General features: G+C 42.6%; 1 protein-coding gene across 8 annotated transcripts in view; it reads left to right on the top strand.

Moving 5' to 3' along the window:
• The first annotated feature begins 563 nt into the window (after positions 1-563).
• LOC121279277 (hepatocyte nuclear factor 4-gamma-like) overlaps positions 564-22,537 on the top strand; it is a 198,938-nt gene continuing 176,964 nt past the window's right edge. For 3 of the 8 annotated variants that reach the window (XM_041190393.1, XM_041190385.1, XM_041190391.1), the window contains exon 1: positions 564-696. The gene's annotated coding sequence lies outside the window, so the exon portion shown is untranslated. The other 5 variants (XM_041190389.1, XM_041190387.1, XM_041190388.1 and 2 more) reach the window with 4 other exon arrangements.

Genomic DNA, 22,537 nt, shown 5'->3' with positions numbered 1-22,537 from the left:
ATAATATCCAACCTTGGGCTGACAAATGACAAGCAGCACTTGTACTACATAAGTGCCTTATCCACCAACAAAATGACCTTCAATTGCATTTTGGCATCTTGTTACCAGGACTCAACCCTGCATAATTTAAATAAGCTGATGGCAGGATTTCTGTAGTGGTCTACTTCCCCCTGTATCAATTAAATCCCATTTTGTCACACATAGAGTGGCTGAGCCAGGTCCCACTAATTTCTAGCTTGCCAGTATTTTACTGGCAGGTTTCAAAATGAAAAACAGCATGTTTTGCCCTTATGGCAAAAAACATCTTCTTTGAGAACTTAGGTTCTCGGTTATCTTGGGTGTGCCACAATATTTCACCTGCGTTTATCTGGGCACACAGAACACTCAAGGATCACGAGAGTGTGGGCTCACCCAGTGAGCAGTGGCTAACACACAGGCCAAAGATATCAAGTGCAAAAATGCTGGGGGGAAAAACCCTCAAAAACCCAACAACCTATTTTTGTAAAAAGGCTCATTAAGTTGTTTTTTTTTGGAGGGGGGGCTGCGGTCAGCAAACTGTAGTGATATAAACAGATTACAGGACACTCAGTGTGTAGTTACCGTTGAGGTGACAAGTTCCCTGTAAGGTTTACGTGCACCATTCTGGTATATAAAAAAGTTCAGGTGACATCAGGAATGGGTGGAGCTTGCGGAAAGGTAAGAACGGTTTCTGTTTATACACGCAGGTCAATATTAGTCGGTTTCTACATGTCACAAAAAGCGGCGATTGGAATGTAAAATGTCGTGATAATGCCAACAAATCCTTTGAGAGCCGTGTACAAGGTTGCGTGCGGGACATTCTGTACACAGGAATCCTGAGACCGTTGATGCAATTCTCTTTACCTTTACAAAGGCTCAGGCAACTCCTTCACCCACCAGCCCCCCTTAAGTTAATAAGAAAATAAGTAAATCCTAAGGTACCGTCGAGGTTGATTGAGAGTAAGCAGAGAACCGCCAGCTGGGCGCAAGGTAAAAGTGCTGTGGAGCCGGGCAAGTGCCTTTGACGTTAGTTACTAGTTACTGTTTAACATCTCCACCCACTTGGAGTTTATTCAAAGATCGATGCAGTGACAGGTTGGCCGGGCCCCGGCGCCTGGGACTGAACTACACTCAGCAGCAGAATTAAGGGCGCACCTTGCTGCTGGCCTGGAGCTGATAGTCGTTTGTGCTTCTCCTTTACTCTCTGAGCGGTCTGTGTCCTCTTATAGCCCAGAGCAATGACAACAAGCAGAGGAACTGCGGCTTAGTTAGAAGGTAAGAATCAGTAGCGATTTATTCTTCCTTCCCTCCCTTGAAGTCGGATCGTGTGAAGTAGACAAACAGTACACGTGATGAGAGCACCCCTCTCGCCTGCAGCTAACTCTTGTACTTGGACCTCGACTTTACTTTTTGCCCTCCCTCATTACTTCTGCATCTTTGAGTTTGAGAAAGTGTTGGGGGAGGAGCAATTAAGAAAGAATTTTCTCTGTGGATATCCACGTCATCTCTTGTCCTGTTGCTTACTTTTTAAAAATAATTTTCAGCTAACTGTGTGTGAGGAGTTTTATTTGTGAGGTGCTGGGGGAGTGAGTGGTTTTATTTGTAAGGTGCTGGGGAGTGAGGGGTTTTATTTGTGAGGTATTGGGGAGTGAGGGGTTTTATTTGTGAGGCGCTGGGGCAGTGAGGGGTTTTATGTTTCAGGTGCGGGCGAGTGAGGAGTTTTATTTGTGAAGTGCTGGGAGAGTGAAGGGTTTTATATGTGAGGTGCTGGGGAGTGAGGAGTGTTATTTGTGAGGTGCTGGGAAAATGAGCAGTGTTATTTGTGAGGTGCTGGGAGAGTGAGCAGTGTTATTTGTGAGGTGCTGGGAGAGTGAGGAGTTTTATTTGTGAGGTGCTCGGAAAATGAGGAGTTTTATTTGTGAGGCGCTGGGAAAATGAGGAGTGTTATTTGTGAGGTGCTGGGAGAGTGAATGGTTTTATTTGTTAGGTGCTGGGGAGTGAGGGGTTTTATTTGTGAGGCGCTGGGGCAGTGAGGGGTTTTATGTTTCAGGTGCGGGGGAGTGAGGAATTTTATTTGTGAGGTGCTGGGGGAATGAGGGGTTTTATTTGTCAGGTGCCTAGGAGTCCATGCTGTTGGTCGAAGGCGCGCTAGTTTCATTTCACGGATTGTTAGCAAACATGACCTCAGGCTGTCAGTTGAAATGAAATGCCATTTGTACCAAATGAACTGGGATTTCGTTAGTAGAGTACAGTAATTTGTGGTTTGGCTTCAGAAATATATTTCAGAATTGTTTTGCGAATTTATTTTTGAATTAGACTTTATTTTCAAATCTGATGTAGCTCTGTAAAAAAAAAACCTTTTTATTTATCTTTGGTTAAAATACGGCGAAGTTTTGTAAACATGAAATTGAATCTGTACACACTCTAGGTAAATTTCTAAAGGTGATACAGAATAAGAGAAGTTTTAAGAGGTAGCTGAGTATCGTGCAGCCATTTATAGCGGGGCAAACCTATATTTACTCGCCCAGTTCAAACATTTTTGTAAATAATAGCGCCAAATTTCCGTTGTCTTAGTTTCTGGCTGTTAACAGCTATATGTGCCAGGAGACCTCGGCTGTTGGCTCCCACCTATCTCTGAAGTAACCCAAAGCACATATTTACTCAATGTGGTGTCAATATTTTAGCTCTGACGGGCTACAACAACCATTTAAAGCGCAGAATGCCTTGTTTTAGTTGTGGGCAAAGGTGGCAATTTAAGCGGGGGTTCTGAAACATTTGACGATAAAAATGTTAAGTTTGCGGTTATTTTCAAAATCTTATTCCAGACGAAAATTAATAACTGAAAGAGGACATTTTGCGCTTAATAGCGAATACTTACGTTATTGTCCCCATCTGGATTGTGTACAGTTGCACGCCGAACAGCGTGACTGATTAAACAAGTAGTACAAATGACCAATCATCTGAATCTTGTTGTGAACATGTCACGTACTTTGTAGTAACGAGTTTCTAGGTAAAAATAGAAGATCTATTCAATATACAAATTACCGATGTTTTTGTACATATATATATGTACACAAAAAAATTTCAAAATATATACAAAACTCGCTAACAATAACTGAGATAAAACGACAATAACATTGCCATGTTATTGCAGAAGTTGTAAAGAGGGGCTTGGCAAATATTTGTAATAGATCCTGGCAAATCATAAGCGATTTTATAACGTTTCTAGAAATTATTTTTATTTGAGAAACAAAGTTCTGATGAATATTAAATATTACAAAACATGTCAAATTAGCAGTCTTCTTCATTCCAATTTTTTCACACTCCATGAGGATAAAGAGTACTTTAGTAGGTTCTGGAAATACGCATGCCAGTTATGGATGTCATGACATTACAGACAGCTGGGTCAGTACATGAACCCATACCCTTGCATTGTACAAAGTTCTGGGCTCTATGCCATTGTAAGACATCATCTAGTGACGCCATACACACCCCTCCCCCCACCCCCCATCACAGCTAAATGTTTTTTGTTTCTTGTATTTGATCTCACTTCATCAGATTTTGGACAAAATTGGCAGCCTCTCAGTAGGAGTAAGTTAGATTAGTCAGACATGTAGAAATTTATGTCATTGGCACACCCTGGATTTTGTGTTTCTACAGATTTCCTCTGAGACTGTGTTAGCACTGGGTGATGGAGTGGTAGAAAAAATTCTAAGCTGCCTTTTTCAAAACACTCATACAATAGTTCTACTCTGGTAATGTGAGTGATCATATGCTCACCAGCCAAATAAAAGGCACATGAAATAGGCAAAAAACAAACAAGACCGTTAGCACAGAAAGGATTAAGGTACAAATTTTTAATCTTACACTCAGCTGTGGTGTGGTGGTGGCTATATGGTACAACTTTATCTCCATGTCAGAAGTAAACTAAGTGTTTCTCTTTTTTGGGTCAGTTAGCACCAAAGACTTTTAAACATTGTGAGAAGTGAACCATTCATGCTTGGTGACGTTAACAGTTATTGCATGACACACTTCTTGCATGAATGTAATGCCTCAATTTGCCAAATTTGCTTCAGATTAACGTAATGTAACCATAAGGAATGATTGTGCCATGATTGATTCCACATTATTTATAACCACAGTATATTCCATGTTATTCATAAGCAGAGTAAGTCAGGGAAATCTAGACATTAACAGTACTGAGCAAGGAAACACCTACATGGTGCAAATTACTCCAGTCAACAGTCGGGATTCACCTGTTACATGAAGCTGAGAGTACTTTTCCAGCCTTTGACAGGAATTCATTAGCACTGGTGAGTATTGAAATAATTTTATGCTAATTTGTGCTGAGATGTTGTCAGTGATGATTGGTACTAAATACAAATCAAGGAAGATTACACTTGATCCTCCAAAGTGGCAACTATCAATCTAGCAGCATGGCACTCCTGCCAAGCAGGAATCTTTAAATTAGAGGTCATTACTCAAATCTAGCGAAGGCAACAACAGTGTTGGTGTTCAATATCTTCCACACTAGGATATATTCTGGTAATAGTACTGAAGACTTATGCTCCTGAACTTGCTGCACCCTTAGCCAAGCTGTTCCAGTACAGTTACAACACTGGCATCTACCTGTCAATGTGGAAAATTGCCCAGGTATGTCCCATCCATAAAAAGCAGGATAAATCCAATCCGATTAATCACCACCCCATCAGTCTACTCTCGATCATCAGTAAAGTAATGGAAGGGGTCATCAACAGTGCTATCAAGCGGCACTTGCTTAGCAATAGCCTGCTCACTAACACTCAGTTTGGGTTCCGGCAGGGTCACTCAGCTCCTGACCATTACAGCCTTGTTTCAAACATGGACAAAAGAGCTGAACTCTAGAAGTGAGGTGAGAGTGATTGACCTTGACATCAAAGCAGCATTTGACTGAGTGTGGCATCAAGGAGCCCTAGCAAAACTGGAGTCAATGGGAATCAGGGGGAAAACTGTCTGCTGTTTGGAGTCATACCTAGCACAAAGGAAGGTGGTTGTGGTTGTTAGAGGTCAGTGGTCCCAGTCCCAGGACATTGCTGCAGGAGTTCCTCAGGGTAGTGTCCTAGGCCCAACCATCTTCAGCTGCTTCATAAATGACCTTCCTTCCATCATAAGGTCAGAAGTGGGGATGTTTGCTGATGATTGCACAATGTTCAGCACCATTCATGACTCCTCAGATCCTAAAGCAGTCAGTGTCCAAATGCAGCAAGACCTGAACAATATCCAGGTTTGGGCTGACAAGTGGCAAGTAATATTCATGCCCACAAGTGCCAGGCAATGACTATCTCCAACAAGAGAGAAATTAACCATCTCCCATTCACATTCAATGGTATTACCATTGCTGAATCTCCCACTATCAACATCCTGGGAGTTACCATTAACCAGAAACTGAACTGGACTAGCCATATAAATACTGTGACTACAAGAGCAGGTCAGAGACTAGGAATCTTGCAGTAACTCACCTCCTGACTCCCCAAAGCCTGCCCACCATCTACAAGGCACAAGTCAGGAGTGTGATGGAATACTCTCCATTTGTTTGGATGAGTGCAGCTCAACAACACTGAAGAAGCTCGACACAATCCAGAAACGTTCACTCTCTCCGCCACCGGCGCACTGTGCCAGCAATGTGTACTGTTCATAAGATGCACTGCAGGAACTCACCAAGCCTCCTTAGATAGCACCTTCCAAACTCACGACCACCACCATCTAGAAGGTCAAGGGCAGCAGACACATGGGAATACCACCACCTGGAAGTTCACCTCCAAGCCACTCACCATCCTGACTTGGAAATATATCGCCATTCCTTCACTGTCACTGGGTCAAAATCCTGGAAATCCCTCCCTAACAGCACTGTGGGCATACCTACACCACATGGACTGCAGCGGTTCAAGGAGGCAGCTCAGCACTACCTTCTCAAGGGCAATTAGGGATGGGCAATAAATGCCGGTCTGGCCAGTGATGTCTGCATCCTGTGAATGAATAAAAAAAAATCTCCCTTTGGGATCGATTCTAACTGACTTTTTAAAGTTTCTCAAATTATAGCCCAAGGTGGCATTTCCAAAAGACCCTTTTTTTGTTTTCTCAGATCTCTTCTATGGGGTTGATAACAATAGGCTACTTGCATGGACATCCTGTCCATCTGCAACATATTTGTTATGAAAGAGGTGTTAATAAGGCATTTAAATCATGATTAGGCAGAGACTACATGGTTTTATGAAAGGGAAATTGTGTCTGAGCAATCTAAGAGCTTTTTAAGCATGTAATTAATAGGATAGGTACAGGGAAACTAGTGGATGTGGTATATCTGGATTTCCAAAAGGCATCTGATAAATTTGCCATGTTAAAGTTTCTAAGACAAGGTTATGTGGGTTTGGGGATAATATAGTAGCATGGATAGTGGTTTGGTTGTGGCCACACAGCAGAGAGTAGGAATAAACAGGGCCTTTTCAAATTAACAGGCTGTAACTAGTGGAATGTTGGAACCTCAGCTATTTACAATCTATTAATGACTTAGATGACTGTACTGAGAGTAATGTGTTCAAGTTTGCTGATGATACAATGCTAGGTGGGATGGTAAGCTGCGAGGAAGACACAAAGTGGCTGCAAAGGTGTATGGACAGGTTAATGAGTAGGTAAGACAGATGGAGTATAATGTGGGGTGAAGTGAAGTTATTCACTTTGGTATGAAGAATAGGGAAACAGTATTTATTTAAAATGGTGAGGAATATTTAAATGTTGATCAGCAGAACAAGAAGCACAGAATGTTAACATACAGGCACAGCAAGAAATTAGGATGGAAATGGCATGTTCACCTTACTGCAAGGGGTCTGGAGTACAAAAGTAAAGAAGCCTTGCTACAGTTATCCAGGACTTGGGTGAGAGCACACCTAAAGTACTGTGCACAGTTTTGGTTTCCGCATTTAAGGAAGGACATACATGACTTTGAGGCAGTATGGCAAAGGTTCGCTCGATTGATCCCTAGGATGAGGGGGTTGTCCTATTATGAAAGGTTGAGAATATATTGGGCCTATACTCTCTGGAATTTATAGGACTGAGAGGTGATCTCATCGAAACATGTAAGACTTTAAATGGGCTTGACATGGTAGATATGGAGAAGTTACACAGAATATTCATTCAGGAACCTGACATGGGGACTGGTTCCAGGTCCTGACCTCACATGGTGTATTATAGACATGCCCACTGCTGTCTTGAAATGGGCTTGCCATCCAATCAGGGACAATGGGTGTGTTCCTGATGCTGGAGGGCTAATATGAGACTGCAGCACTCACAGATTGGCAGCCCCACCAGTTGAGGTGGACACTGCAGATCTGAGGATTGAGGCAATGAGGGAGAAAGCCAGTTAAGTTTTTAAAATCTTTTTAAAACAGCCACAGCTGCCAGGCTGTGATCTTGGAGGCCACCAGGGGAAGGCCAGTGGCTGCAGCTGTGGCCCAGTGGCCCAGGTGTGGGTGTTGTCCCTCATGTAAGCAGTGGTGGCTCCCTTCCTATGTTGAGCCCACCACCAATATGGGCTGCCTGCATTGCTGACTGGAATCCCAGTCAGTGCATGAATGGGGCTTTAATAGACTCCTTAATTACATTAATTTGCAGTTAATTGGTTACCCACGAGTTTTTGGCAGGCAACTAATCTGACCCTGATGCAGCCTGCTTTAAAATGGCCTGGGGAAGGGATCGTGGTGACGAACTGGCAGGACAGTTGGCGGTGCCAAATTGCAGCCATGCCCATCTCCGAGTTGGACTTTGACTTCGATTGAAAATTTAGCCCACTGTTTCCCCTGGCTTGGGAGTCTAGAACATAGAATAAAGGCCTCAGGACAAGGCATCGATCAGTTAGGACTGAGGTGAGAAGAATTTCTTCACTCAGAGGGCTGTGAAATTTTGGAATTCTCTAGCACAGAGGGCTATGGATGATCATTGTTGAGTAGCCTATTCCTTTCCCTTTTTTTTTGTTCTTATTTTCTTTGGGTGCCAATCCGTCCAAGATATCCACAGACTAGGGTGCAAGATTCAGGAAATCAAGGTGAATCTGACACCGTACCCTGGTTTTTTTACAATTCATTTATGGGATGTAGGTGTCACTGGCTGGGCCAGCATTTATTACCCGCCCTTATTGCCCTTGAGAAAGTGGTGGTGAGCTGCCTTCTTGAACCGCTGCAGTCCACGTGGTATAGATACACCCATAGTGCTGTTAGAGAGGGAGTTCCAGGACTAGCTGGGGACTAAAGAGTATACGACGTGATTAATCCGACTGTCTGGACGGGAATGGCAAAGACTTGACAAAATAAATAAGAGCCATGGTCATGGTTAAGATGGCTTCAGAACTATTAAAAATTCCAGGGCCTGCTTTAGAATATCTCCAGCTATGGAGGGATGAATGAGAATTCGAAGATAGTAATGAGTTGCTTAACAGTTCATTGTTATTCCAATTCTCCAAATAACAGAATAGATTAATGCAAAACATCACCCAAAATTTCAAAATGCTGCGCTCAGTGGTCCCTGACCTCAAAGTGGAATACTTTCTTCAAATCTTTAATAGATAGCTCTAAAATAGATAGGATCCTTTGAAAATTCGGTAGAATCCTTGTATAGCTCACCAGTTACTGACTCGAACTGGTCTGTGCATCATGTCCTGTCCCAGCATGGAAAATCCACTATGCTGGGCCCATGACTTTTTCAAGAAGATATATTCAGGATTTGGTTACCTCAGTGTTGCACTCTCCAAACAAAAGCGAAAACAGATCTATTTCCTTCTTAAAACCTTTTTGAAGACCAAGTGCAGACAGGCATGCTGTACAGATGAAATATTAGCCCATGTATTAGAACGGATTTCAATATTGTTCTGTAGACTGGCAGAGCTGCATTTAACAATGCTGCAAAAGGAGCTGTGGCCAGAATGAGTGTAAATATCTGTGAATGAGGAAAATGTTTTTGGAGGAGAGAAAAATAAGGTATGAATGCGATTATAGGGATGACTATGAAAAGCAAAATCATTTTTAAGCGCTGACGCCCTAGCTCAGATGTAACTTTTTCATTGCATGCTTCGAGTTCCTGGATATCATAGCCTATTACAATCCCATGCCATAGAATCAGCCTATATTATATATCAGAATGGCTGAGTACACCATAACATTCTAATTAAATTGTGCTTATAGGTGATGCAGATGTCACATTACATGACAGCCCACCCTTTAATTAAATACAATGTGGATTACTATAAATTATTGGATGCTGTAAATCTTTTTTAAAATCTGGAACTGGCTTTGTTTAAAAATTGGGACCTTCATCTTCCTCCCAACCTTCTTCCTCCTCCACTGAGGCCTGTACCACTGGCACTAAGGCACTTTTCCAACACAACCCAACCCCCCCGCCCCCCCCATGCGGGAGGCAGGAAAATTGGCAATAGTGATTTCAGGGTTTGGTACCTAGCGCAGGCTTCTCTGCCACATTTCCTGTTTGCCCCTTGATATACTGCCTGATTTCAAGTGGAGTAATAGGGGAATATTCAGACCTCTGTCTTGAGTAGGGCTTTTGCAGCTGCAGCACGGAAGAAGCAGGAAGGTGAATATTTGGAGTGCAGTCACCTTAATCCTCCAATTCTATAATGTGTACTCAGTTACTGTTAGTATCAATTAATTTGAGTTAACTTTACTGGAAGCAGCGATACGAATAATAAACAGGAATAAGCCAAGGGTTTATTCCATCTATACGTTTGCATGATGCCATTAGTGAGTGGATTCGATCTGTGCTTGACCTCAGTGAGCTGGGGCTTATAGAGTGAAAATCTCATCTATCCAGAGTGCTTGGAAGGATTGACTTAGTCCTGAGGTACACAGGATAAAATTGTATATCTCAGCATTACCAAAACTGGAACCTTCTCACAAATTAATTTGGTCCATTGCAAATTGAAAATACTTCCTGGTTTACTTTTGAGTTCATTAACAGAAGGAAAAACATTGTAACGTACAGAGAGAAAAAACGATGAATAGTTTAGGGAAACAATAAAGCTTTGGAAAAAAGGAAGAAAATGAGAAACAAGGATGTGGTATGAATGCAATAGACAAGCATTCAAATCTCCATAGAAGGAAAAAGCACAAAATTAAACTTAGTGAATGAGTGCAAAAAAAACTAACATGGAAATGATTTTTGATTAGATTTGCAAAAAAGAGATGGTACTGAGCAGGTTCTGAACTTCTAACTTATTATACAGCATCTCTGAAATTGGCACAACATGAGCTATTGAACCATACCAACTTGAGATACTGAGTATGATGCTGACAATTTCACTGATTACCAATGCCTGAAAAAGTGCTTTTGTAATGCGAAAGCTGGGCATTGGCTTCACCATAATGTGACTCTGCTTAAAAGAAAGAACTAGACTTTATGTAGCACCATGTCATATCCTTGTTGGGTGGAGTCCAATAAACTTTATAGCTAATTAATTAACTTGAAACATAATCACTGATTTGTGATCAAATTCAGCAACCAATTTGTGCACTGCAACGTCTCACAAATAGCAAAGGTATGAATGACTAGCCAACTGCTTCTTGTTGTGTTGGCTGAAGGAGGAATTTTGGCCAAGACCCTCTTCACCAATGGATCTTCCAAATCCATTTAACCAAGTAATCATGGCCTGGGTTTAATGTCTTATCTGGAAAAATTGCATCTCAGTACTGCTCTCAATATTAGCCTAGATATACTATGGCCCGGACATTTTTGCCAAGTCAGATCAACTCAGTAGGCCTTTTAAAAATGATGAGTGGGATCTGATTCATGTCCATTTCAGTGCCTTTTCAATGTTATTGATTCCTGGCTCCTGAGGTCTCTCCATAGTGGATACTGGGTGAGTGGCTATAAAGGATAGAAGGCATTCAGGGGGCAGAGGGGCATGGGAATATGGGTATGAATGGGCATGGAGGTATGAAGGGTTAATAGGTGAGGAGTAAGGGGATGAGTGTTGAGAGTTTGAGGGCCTGGCATTCATCATTACACTGGGTCAATATCCTGGTTAATGGACGGAGGCCTTCTAGCCTTCCAGCCTCACCATCTGCCTGCCTGTGTTGCCACTTCAGGCCTGCCTCCAAGGACGCTGGACCTGACTCCGTCTTCTCTCTGGAACCCACAAACCTAACTAGCAGTGAAAATCCTACCAACTGCTCCAAACTGACAAGAGCCTTAAAATAGCTCAGGCAGCCTTTAAATTTAAAATGGAAATAAGCTGATTATTCATTATCTCTTCCCCTTTAGTCAAATTTTACTAGAAATTAGAAGTGCTTCACTTGGTGAATTTAGCTGTGCCTGAGTCAGCACAAAGTATAACCTTTTCACCCACTAGGCTTTACAGCTAATTTACTCTGGCCACAAAGTATTAAACTGGCATCTTCACCTGCACCTTGAACTGATTAGCACCAACACTGAATGTTAACAATTTGGGGACACATTTTGAAAGCTCCTTTGAGGTGACCAAGGTAGTGTTTTAAGCTGAAATGCTGCTTTGGTTCACATTTGGTGCCAGGCGCCACCTTGGTAAAAGAGCTGAAGTTTGCATGAGGGATGGCCATCTGGAGGATCGTTAAGGGGTCGATTGCCATTTAAATTGCTTGCTGGTTCTCATTATGTAGGCTGTACATGATTTTGGCAGATGGTGCTTGACCTATCACCCTCTCCTAACAGTGCAGCTGACTGGGAATGTTCAGGTCATTGCAGACATTTGTGAGCACTATTTAAGGTTTATCAGCTTTTATTGTTCACTCGCTACTGGAGGTTTGACACTGACTTTTGAAACATATAGTGACATTTTCTGGGACATTTTGGGTGGAATCGTCCCAGATTCGCACTAAGTGCGGTAATGGGCGGGGAAAAGGACATTTTACCCACTGGCCACAATGGCGGCTTTTCACACCATATCTTCCCATTCCCACCTCATTAAACAGGGATTCCTGAGAAACATACTATGTTTCTCACTGGCCCACCACACCATCACCTCGTCGCTTCCTCACACTGGGTGCCATACTTAAAGTGCAGCCACGCATGCACCTCTTAGTGCCTCCAGCCCAGGACTGCTGCACGGAAGCCATGGCCCCGAGAGGCAAGAAGATTGTAGCCCCCCCCACCCCCACCGTTCAGTGGCACGTCCCTGGAATGCCTTTTGGATGCCATGGAGGCCCTCAGTGATGTCCTCTACTCCCCCTCACCCCCAGCTGCAGAGGTCCAGCAACCTCACTATACCAGCTTGGAAGGTGATCGCAGTGGTGGTCAGTACCTTTGCTGCATAGAAGAGGTTGGCCATCCAGTGCAGAAAGGGGATGAATGATTTCATCCATGCCACCAGGGTAAGGCAACCATCTCATCACTCTAAACTCACACACTCAAGACCATCACACATTCACTGATATCTCACTCACTGCCAGCTCAAGGGACATCACCACTCACTCACTCCCTCACACACACCCTTACAACTCCATCATAGCCTCATCCCCTCTGGAGACTGTCTCCTCAGCCCTCACCATCTTGAGGCCACTTGCACACCCTGGGATATTCTCCTTCCCTAGCACAGCACTCGCCCTTTTTTTATTTGTTCATGGGGCGTAAGCGTCGCAGGCTAGGCCAGCATTTATTGCCCATTCCCAGTTGCCCAGTTCAGAGGGCAATTAAGTGTCAACCACATTGCTGTGGGTCTGAAGTCACATGTGGGCCAGCAAGGGTAGCAGATCTCCTTCCCCAAAGGATACTAGTGAACCAGATGGCTTTTTACGACAAGCGACAATGGTTTCATGGCCATCATCAGACTTTTAATTCCAGATTTTTATTGAATTCAAATTTCACCATCTGCTGTGGTGCAATTTGAACCCAGGTCCACAGAAAATTCCTCTGACTCTTCTGGAATACTAGTCTAGTGACAATACCACTATGCCACCACCTGACCCCTGCAACCTCTTTTCTTGCCTGGGGCCACTTCTCCTCCTTCCCCAAGCAAGCCCTAGCCCTACAGCCCTTCAAAAGCCACCCCCACCTTACAGTTGGTCTAGTAGGTAGAGACCTGCCCGTGAGCCCCCTTAAAAGTGATGTGGTGCTACCTGAGAAGCCTGGCGCTGATGATCAAGAGTGCTGCCCAAGGCAAGGTAGGCAAACAAACCTCGAAGTTCAGAGCAAAGTACAGATCGCCAGGTGCATATCGCTTATGTTCAGTTGTGAAACACGTAGGTGTGCTATCACGCTGACATGCTTGGATGATCTAGCATGGGGGGGATGATTCCGGTGAGCTGGGCTTATAATGATGTGCAGATATATTACAATGAAGTTCCCAATGGGAAATGTGGCCTGCCACATGTAGGGCAGTGCGGACAATCGCAAACTGGTTTCATGACATCGTGAAACCGATTTTTGGCCTTCTTGCCATATTGTCCACTCATGCTGCCAAACACGCCCAACACCAATAGGCATGGAAAACTCCACCCTTTTTCAAGACGTCATCAACACACTATGAGCATTTATTTCAGAATTTTTCTGAGAACATCACTTTAAAAGAGTGCCTGCCGTGCTACCCTAACTTATTAGAGACCTTATAGGATTCATCAGGAGAAAGGGAGTGCTTGGTCATGGGCACCTCGCTATGGGCCACCCTTGATCTGCAGGAGGAATGAAAGAGCTCATGAGGCCAACAAAGCAGCACGAGCTGCAGCAGAAAGTGTTAGGAGGGTGAGGTAAGATTCTTCCCGTGTCCCCTGCAGATGCAAAACATCCCTCCTAGTCTGGACATCCTCCATCAAGACCTCCAGTGCCACATCCAGAAACCTTTATGCCTTCTCATTCGGAACCATCCTGAAACCTGCCACTGTGGGTCAGCCAGCACGCTCCACACCTTCAGTGGAAGTGTATGTGTGGAACCTACGTACACTACTCCACAAAAATTCCACCTAATCAATGATTGAATGCTGAATCCTGCTGGCTTCTATTTTAACGCTCTCCAGGCAAGTTCAAATTGTGGTAATCAACAGAAGCAACATTACATGCTAGACTCAGACTTTCAAATAGGCATGACTTATTAACACAGCACCCATTTAGCACCTGTTTTCATCCTTTCACAAATATAATCCCTTCACTTCAGTAAATATCAATTATTTAATTCCAATTTTAGCATGAAATTTGAGACATGAACAAGCAGTGGGTATTGGGGAGAGGAATAATATTGTAGTAGGAGGAGATGTACTAACCCCAGGGCTTACTGTTGGGCTCACTACTATTTCTAATTTATGTCATCAACTTGGATTCAGATACTGAATGTAAATTGATAGACAATGACAAAGATGGAAAATGGAGCTGAAGGAGGAAATTCAGAAATCTAGGAATCTTAGTAGACTCAGCACTTGGTTTGTCCAACCAATGGAGAGCAGCAATTAGCAATATCAATAGAATGTTGAATTAAGTAATCAAAATAGTCGTCATGATCAAACTTACAGCGCTGTGGTTAGTGCATCCCTCAACAAATTTGCTCTGGTCACTGGGAAGCACAGCAGACTTCCAAGTGTTGAAGGCACCATAGAGAACAACCATGAGAAGCATTCCATGGTCAGGATCTGGAATGTATTGCCTGAGGGTGTGATGGAGGCAGGTTCAATCGAAGAATTCAAGAAGGAATTAGATTATTATCTGAAAAGGAAGAATTTGCAGGGTAATGGGGAGAAGATGGCGGGGGGAATGGCAGTAGGTAAATTGCTCATTCGGATTGCCGGTGCAGACACGATGGGCTGAATGGCCTCCTTCTGTGCTGTTACAATTTTGTGATTCTGTGATATGAGGGTGATCCCTCATGCCAGGGACTCGGTTATGAAGAAAGACTGGGAAGATATTCGTTTTCCAGCTTGGCAACAAAGTATCTGGTATGGAAAAGGTCAATCCTTAATACTATTTTAAATTAAACTGTGGGAATGGGACAAAGGGAATATAGAGAGTTGAACTTAAAAATGGAAATTTTGCGATTGATATCGGGAGGAATTTCTTCCTGCAGAAAGTCATCAACATGTTAATAGATTTCTACGCAGAGTGGTGGAGGCAAAAAAAACAACTAGAAATTATTTTAAACAAAACAACCAGATGCAGCAACTGGAGGAATGTACGGTTGTTTTGGTTGGATGAATAAAGATCAGCCCAATTAACCCTCGTTCATCCATGTGTTTTTGACCTTATGAATCAGTACCTGACAAATATCTCTACCGAGCTATTGATTTGCGGTGGGGACTGCACCAGCAGTAGACTTCAAAATGGAGTTTGTTAAAAGAGGCTAAGCATTATTGACCAGGTTGCCATTTTAAATATTTTAAAATATTTTTATTCACTTTCTTATTTAATTGAGAATTACAAAGAACTCTAATGAAAAATAAAAGTGTGCATTAATTTATAACATCAATTCAATTCCTGTCTGCTTTTTCCTATTACAGTTTTTGTGTTTTCATGTTCAATACTTATTTGGACCCAGTAACCTCAGCCATTCCCAAAAGTGAACCTCATATTATACATGATCTGGATTGCACTAGTGTCTGCCCAAACAGATAAGTGACCCAGAAATTGTAATAGAAAGCATTGACTCTGTACACCAACTAATGACATATCGGGCAGAATCTTGTGCCCTCCCACATGACGAGTTTGGTGGCGGGTGGGCATTTAATCAGGCCTGAGGGTGGTGGATGGGGACCTTCATGCCTCCACCCCAATTAAGTCCACGGCAGGAAGGCTTGTGGATAACCTTGTTGCCTTGCCAGCAACTGAAGCACTTAAATGGATGATTAATACCCAATTAAGGGCCTCAGTCTACTTATTAACCCAGCAGTGGGCAGAAGGCTCACCAAGTGGCATGCAGGGCAACCAAACTCTGGCTTCTTTGCTTATGGTCTTCTGGAAAGGGTCTCTTGCTAAAAGACACTCATTGCCTGATCGAGGGACCCAGCATTGGGAATGGGGTGCTTGCTGAAAGCCATTGCTGCTGATTTCTCTGCACCTCCCTCCTCCTGTGACCCCCCATTCTGCAAATCCCCTCCCACCATCACTGACCTGTGGCCTGGTCCTGGGCTTTGAGTGGGTGTCATACTGGCAGCAGCCACTGCCTTCTGGGTGGGACTGGCTTTCAAAAGAGCTGCCGGCCTCTGATTAGCTGCCAATTCGTGATTGGTGAAACTTCCACCACACCCCCACCCCCCGATCTGGTGGCCTGTCCCCTGCCTGATTGGCATGTAATACTGCCAGGCCTTCTCAGAAAGAAGCATTGCGAGTCTTTCACTGGCTCTCCAGCCAGCAGCCGAGACCTCCATCACCAGCACAACCACCCCTCATGTGTAGCCATTTCTATCACCTTTACTGCATTTTACTGAGACAAGATACAATTTGAGGTTGTGAGCTGGCTTCATACATAGAATACATGAATAACCATTTTACAGTTTTCACAATGAGTGCTATCAAGTGCCTTACACTTCTCAGTTATGGAAAACAATAATGACACCCCTTACTATCTCTCTCAATGAAATCTCACCTGCCCTAGTTCAGCTTTTGAAGCTCAGCTAATTTTAAAACACACCTTTTTGCTGCTGTAAAAACAGACCATTTTGTGTACTAGAAAGAGCAAGTTGCCAGTTCTGCTTAAGTCAATGAGATGAGGTTTTGACCTCCTGAACTTTCATTCTTACTTACTCCCTATTGAAATAAGTGAGCAGTGACTCCTCCATATCTGCAGATCTAAGCCCTTCCCTGTGCAAATGGAATGACGTTACCCTTGGATATCAGAACTTTCACTATCGCCCAAAAATATTTGAGATTATACACAACAATCCTCCCTGTGACTAACTAATAGTTTAAATATCTACTTTGAGCCTAGAATGAACTTTCTGGTTACTAAATTATTGTTGAGAAAAATATTAAAACTAATATTAGAAAAATATTAGGTCAAAAAAATCCAGCTCTTGTAACCCAGGCAAAATTCAAATTACAAGATAATGTCCTTCCACTCTAGCTCAAGAGGAGCAGCTTGATGTTTACTGGTGCAATTTCTGATCCTAAACCTGATTTTTTTTTTGAACAAATAAATGCACTATTTGCAGTTAGTTTTCTGTTGTGGATGCACTCCCAGGAAATGTTGAAATGTAACGTGTGTGTTCAGTTCTTAATGCCCTAATAGTTCTAAGTTATTTATGTCTAACCTACGTCCATACAAATAAAATAATTATCCATCAAACAATACCTACTAACTTTGTGAGATATTCAAGTGTCATCGAACTGCCTGGTCCATGAATCCAAAGGCATTAATGCAAGCTATTAATTCTATCAATTAGCTGGCAGCTGAATTTTATAACATTTAGGCTCAGTTGGTAGTATGCTCACCTACTAGGTCAAAAGGTTGTAGGTTTAAGACCCACAGTAGAGATCTGAGCACATTATTCAGACTGACACTTCATTACGTACTGAGGGAGTCCTGCACCGTTTAAGGTGCAGACTTTCAAATGAGGTGTTAAACTTCTGTCTGCTCTCTGCCTTTGATGTAAAAGAACCCATGATACTAGTTGAAGAGGAGCAGAAGAATTCTCTGGATTAATATTTATCTCTCACCAACAAAAAAAAATATCTAATCATGTATCGCAGTGCTGTTAATGAGATCTTGCTGTGCACAATGTGATTAATGTGTTTCCTACACTACAACAATACCTACGCTTTAATAGTACTTCATTGCTATAAAATGCTTTGGGCCACCCTTAGGCCATGAAAAACACCATATAAATGCAAGTCCTTTGAGTTACAATGCACAACATTTCCAATAGGAACTTTGTATGTACCACAGTTGCAGTGACAGCCACATTGTAATCCTAAACCATAATCTTGAGCAATCCTCTAGTCATGAATATTATGAAATAATGGTGATGTATGAATATTACACATGAACCGGAATAGAACATTTGCAGCTATTATTATTTTTCTCCCTCCTGTTTTCCGTCAGCTTTTCTCCTTTTTACTTTTTGTTTATTTATTCTTTCATGGGATGTGAGTGTCGCTGACAAGGCCAGCATGTGTTGCCCATCCCAAATTGCCCCTGAACTGTGTGGCTTGCTGGGCCATTTCAGAGGGCAGTTAAAAGTCAGCCACATGTAGGTCAGGCTAGATAAGGATGGCAGAGTTCCTTCCCTAAAGGGTGTCAGTGAACCAAATGGATTTTTACGACAATCAATAATAGTTTTCCTGGTTACCATCATTGATACCAGCTTTCAATCCCAGAATTTAAATTCTACCAGCTACTGTGGCTGGATTTGAACTCATAGGTTTCAGGTCCCATAACATTGCCACTACACTGCTGTCACCCCTGAACAGTACTTGCTACTGTGCAGTTATACTGGGATATGGTTCCATAATTAGTGGTAGCACTTTGATATCTTCCCCTTCAAGTTTAAGTATTGGAAGTGAATATTGATGGGCTGCTTTTTTGCAGGACAGGTACCAGAGGGAAACCAATCCTTTTCTGTGTATATACACATTTCCAATCATTGGATAGCAGGTAAAGCAGGAAGGCTGAAGATTTTGTTCCTTCTCCTGTTGAGTAGCACAGGGAAATTCCGGTTAGTTGTAGCATTCATACTGCCCATAGGAATCAACTGGCACCACAAGGACCAAAGGTCACTCTGACCTGCATGGGTAAGTGTCTTGTCATGTGATACATTTACTCAGAGCAGTAACAGATTTAAATAGATAATTGCTTATCTATTCAGAATCAGTGATGTAATTCCTGCCGATTTCATCTCAGCTCATTGTCAGTTGATTGCTGACAAATAATGCAATCTTTGCATATTGTGAAAATATTGGCTTGCTACATGGACAACATGGAATTGGTTAATGTTTGCATTTTTTTGTGTGAACCTCTTTTCAAATGGAAGATAAATTATCAGGACAATCTGGAGAATCAAGGGGTCAGAGAAAGCTTACCCTTAATTCACTGCACTGTTGCTACTGGCGAAAAGTTCCATAAGTTAAACCCGATCCTTACGAGGTAAATTTCTGCCAAAATTTCCTGGATTTGGATACACTACAGTGAGGATAGCAGCAATACAAAGGCAGTGCAACTGATAGTGTAATAATCTCACTGCTAATGGTGTGATTTATCTTTAAACTCAACAGCAATGCTTCAAAAAATGTATTTTTTCCAAGATGTACACAAATTGGTACTAAAATATAGAAGGTAAGGAAATGCATTCATGGAGATGCCCTGACATGTTCTGTAAGGTCAAGGAATTAGTGGCCTGTGACTTTAGGTTGGAAACTCTCACCTGGTTGGCGCTCAATGGAGTGTCAAAAACTGCCCAACTTTCCCTTCACCACAGCATCGACAGTTGTTTATCCTTGTGCTCCATGATAATTTAAATGATAGCTGTGTGCTCTTGAGTGGCTGCATGCCTCAGAAGGGACCCAAGTTTATGTGAGGCTCACATCACTTAAAGCTAGCTTGCAATACTTAAAACTAGCCGACACCTCTTAAAGGGGAGATAAAAGTTGGAATAAGTGCTGCAAGTGGCTGTAGGAGACATTCTGAGCAGGAGGAAAACTGACTAATGGCACAAAGTAAAGGGCTTGTACTTCAAGGTACTCAGACACAGCACTGGAGCCCTGGTACAGAAGGTGGAGAGGAGGAGAGATGCCCCCTATCCATGAAGCCCTCCAAACAAACTCTGAGCATTCAATGAGAGAAGATAGTCATTGCTGTCAATGCAAGCACTGTAGCCTGAGGGGCCTGGATGCAGTTTTGCAAGATGTTTAATGACCTCACATGAGTTTTGAAGGTCATTTGAAGAACTCATCTTCAAATGCCATCACCTCACAACTGAATTGCAAGACTTAGGCACCAGCCTGGTGTTTAAATTCAGCTTAATCTCCCCATTCCTGGGCTTCCCAGGAACTCCATCTCCTGCCCCACGCCCTTGGCTGTCTCACCATAAATATTGGGACTTTGATTTCTCTATTCATTTAGAATTCCATTGCCAATATGAAAGTAATGTATTTGACCTTTTCAATGGACTATAATGAAAACTGGTATTTATTAAAGCAGACTTATAATTTCCGGTATCAGTGTCTGCACATTGAGTTGTGTAACAAATAGTTATGGTCTCTCTAAAGTCATGTTTATTTAATTGACTGCCACTATAAAAAGTCTGTAATCAAAGTTTATCTTCAATTCTTGGAGTCAGGAGACACAAATATAACCCACAAAGCATCAGGCTACTTCCCAGTTTTGAGTAAAGGAAAGATCCGGATTGCTCAGATCATTTCCCAATAATGTTCATTACATATAAAAACAGAAAATGCTGGAAAAACTCAGCAGGTCTGGCAGCATCTGTGGAAACAGAAACAGAGTTAACATTTAGAGTCCATGTGACTCTTCTTCAGAGCTTTTATCTTAATGTTTATTACATGCCAATTTGAGTTAATAGACAAGAGTTGGGCTGTGCTGGGCACCACAAAGACTCCCAAGCCAGGGAAATAAAACAATCCGCTTCCTCAAATTCAAATCCATAACTCTCACTGCCGCCAGATCTCCAGCAATATTATTTTCCAGTCTAAGTGGCCACTGCGTGAAGAATGGCTTAAATGCGTTAAAATCGCTATCGTCATAGAGCTTGAACGGGGCCCAGCTATATTAACTACCTGTTATCTATTCTTGGCGAGAGGCAATGGTGGAGTAGTATAAAAGTCCCAGGAAATGATGGTGTGGCATAAATAATGACCTAAGTCACTCGCTATTTTTTTTTTTGGAACTTCTGTGTCAGAATAATAGTTTACACTCTAAATGAGCCATTACTATGATGCATGTTTGAACGCTTATCTGGAGCTGATAGGATACAATGTCAATGAAACAGTTGCAAATTAGTGAAATCAAAACGGAAAATGCTGGAAGTACTCAGCAGGTCTGGCAGCAGTTATGGAGGGAAACAGAGTTAACGTTTGAGGTTGTGATCTTTCATCAGCACTGGGAAAAGTAAGAAATGTAATAGGTTTTAATGTGGTGAAATGGGGAAGGCTGGGATAAAAACAAAGGAGAAGGTCTGTGATTGGACAGAAGATGGAAAACATTCAATGAGATGAGAGTTGGTGAGAATAGCTAAAGGATGTGAGAATGGGACAAGTAAAGAAACAAAACATGGATCCAGAGGAAAAAAAAATATATAAAAACAAAAACTGCGGATGCTGGAAATCCAAAACAAAAACAGAATTACCTGGAAAAACTCAGCAGGTCTGGCAGCATCGGCGGAGAAGAAAAGAGTTGATGTTTCGAGTCCTCATGACCCTTGTTCTGTTGAAAAGTCATGAGGCCTCGAAACGTCAACTCTTTTCTCAGCCGATGCTGCCACACCTGCTGAGTTTTTCCAGGTAAATCTGTCTTTGTTATGGATCCAGAGGAGTTGTGAATGACAGAATAATAAACAGTCTTCTGGCTGAAAGCAAAAACAATAAATAAGGTTAAGCCCAAAACCTGCAAAAATTAGACAAAATTGGATTAGAGGTGGGAGGTGGTCATAGCAGAAATTGTAGAACTCAGTGTTTAGTCCAGAAGGCTGTAAAGTGCCTAATCGAATGATGAGGTGCTGTTCCCCAGGTTTGCACTGAGTTTCATTGGAACACTGCAGTAGGTGGAGGATAGGGATGTCAGCATGGCAGCAAAGTAGAGAATTAATATGACAAGCCACTGGAGGTTTAGGGTCAGGCTTGTGGACTGAGAAGAGGTGTTCTGCAAACTGGCCACCCAATTTGGGTTGGTCTCCCCAAAGTAGAGTCCACAGTGTGAGCAGTGAATACAGTAGACTAAATCAAAAGAAATACATGTCAATCACTGCTTCACCTGGAAGGAGTGTTTGGGGCCTTGGATGATGAGGAGATAGGGTCCTAGATATGCCTGTCTTTTTGTAGAGTATGTGGAACGTTCCTTGTTCTGTTCCTACTCGGAACCCCTCCCTCAGCACTTTTACCAATACATTGTTGTCGGTATCGGTGCTGTTTCTTGCTCATTCTTTTAAGTGAAAAAATGCATCAACTTTGTTTCCAATTTCCATCCTTCTCTCACTTCACATTGTCCATCTCCAGCTCGTTCCTTCCCATCCTCGACTTCTCAACCTATCCCCAGAAATGGAGACAATCAACAATTATTCATTTTAAGCCTACTGACTCCTACAACTACCTGAAATACATATCCTCACACCCTACACCCTGTAAGGATTCCATTCCATTCTCCTAGTTCCACCATCTCTGCTGTTCTGATGATGCACACTTCCACACCAGTGTCTCCATTATCCTCAACTGAGGACTCCCCTGTGTCCCCACACCCCACCGTGGTTGACAGGGCTCTCGAATGTGAGCACCCATTTCCTGCACTTGTGCTCTCACCCCTTCCCCTCCATCCCAAACCTTGAGAAGATTCATCTTGTTCTCACCTTCCACCCCACCAATC

This window comes from Carcharodon carcharias, chromosome 6, assembly GCF_017639515.1.
Source record: "Carcharodon carcharias isolate sCarCar2 chromosome 6, sCarCar2.pri, whole genome shotgun sequence".
In the NCBI taxonomy this organism is placed as follows: Eukaryota; Metazoa; Chordata; class Chondrichthyes; order Lamniformes; family Lamnidae; genus Carcharodon; species Carcharodon carcharias.
Note: the sequence above shows the minus strand (reverse complement) of the source record. Positions and strands in the feature narration are given on the sequence as shown.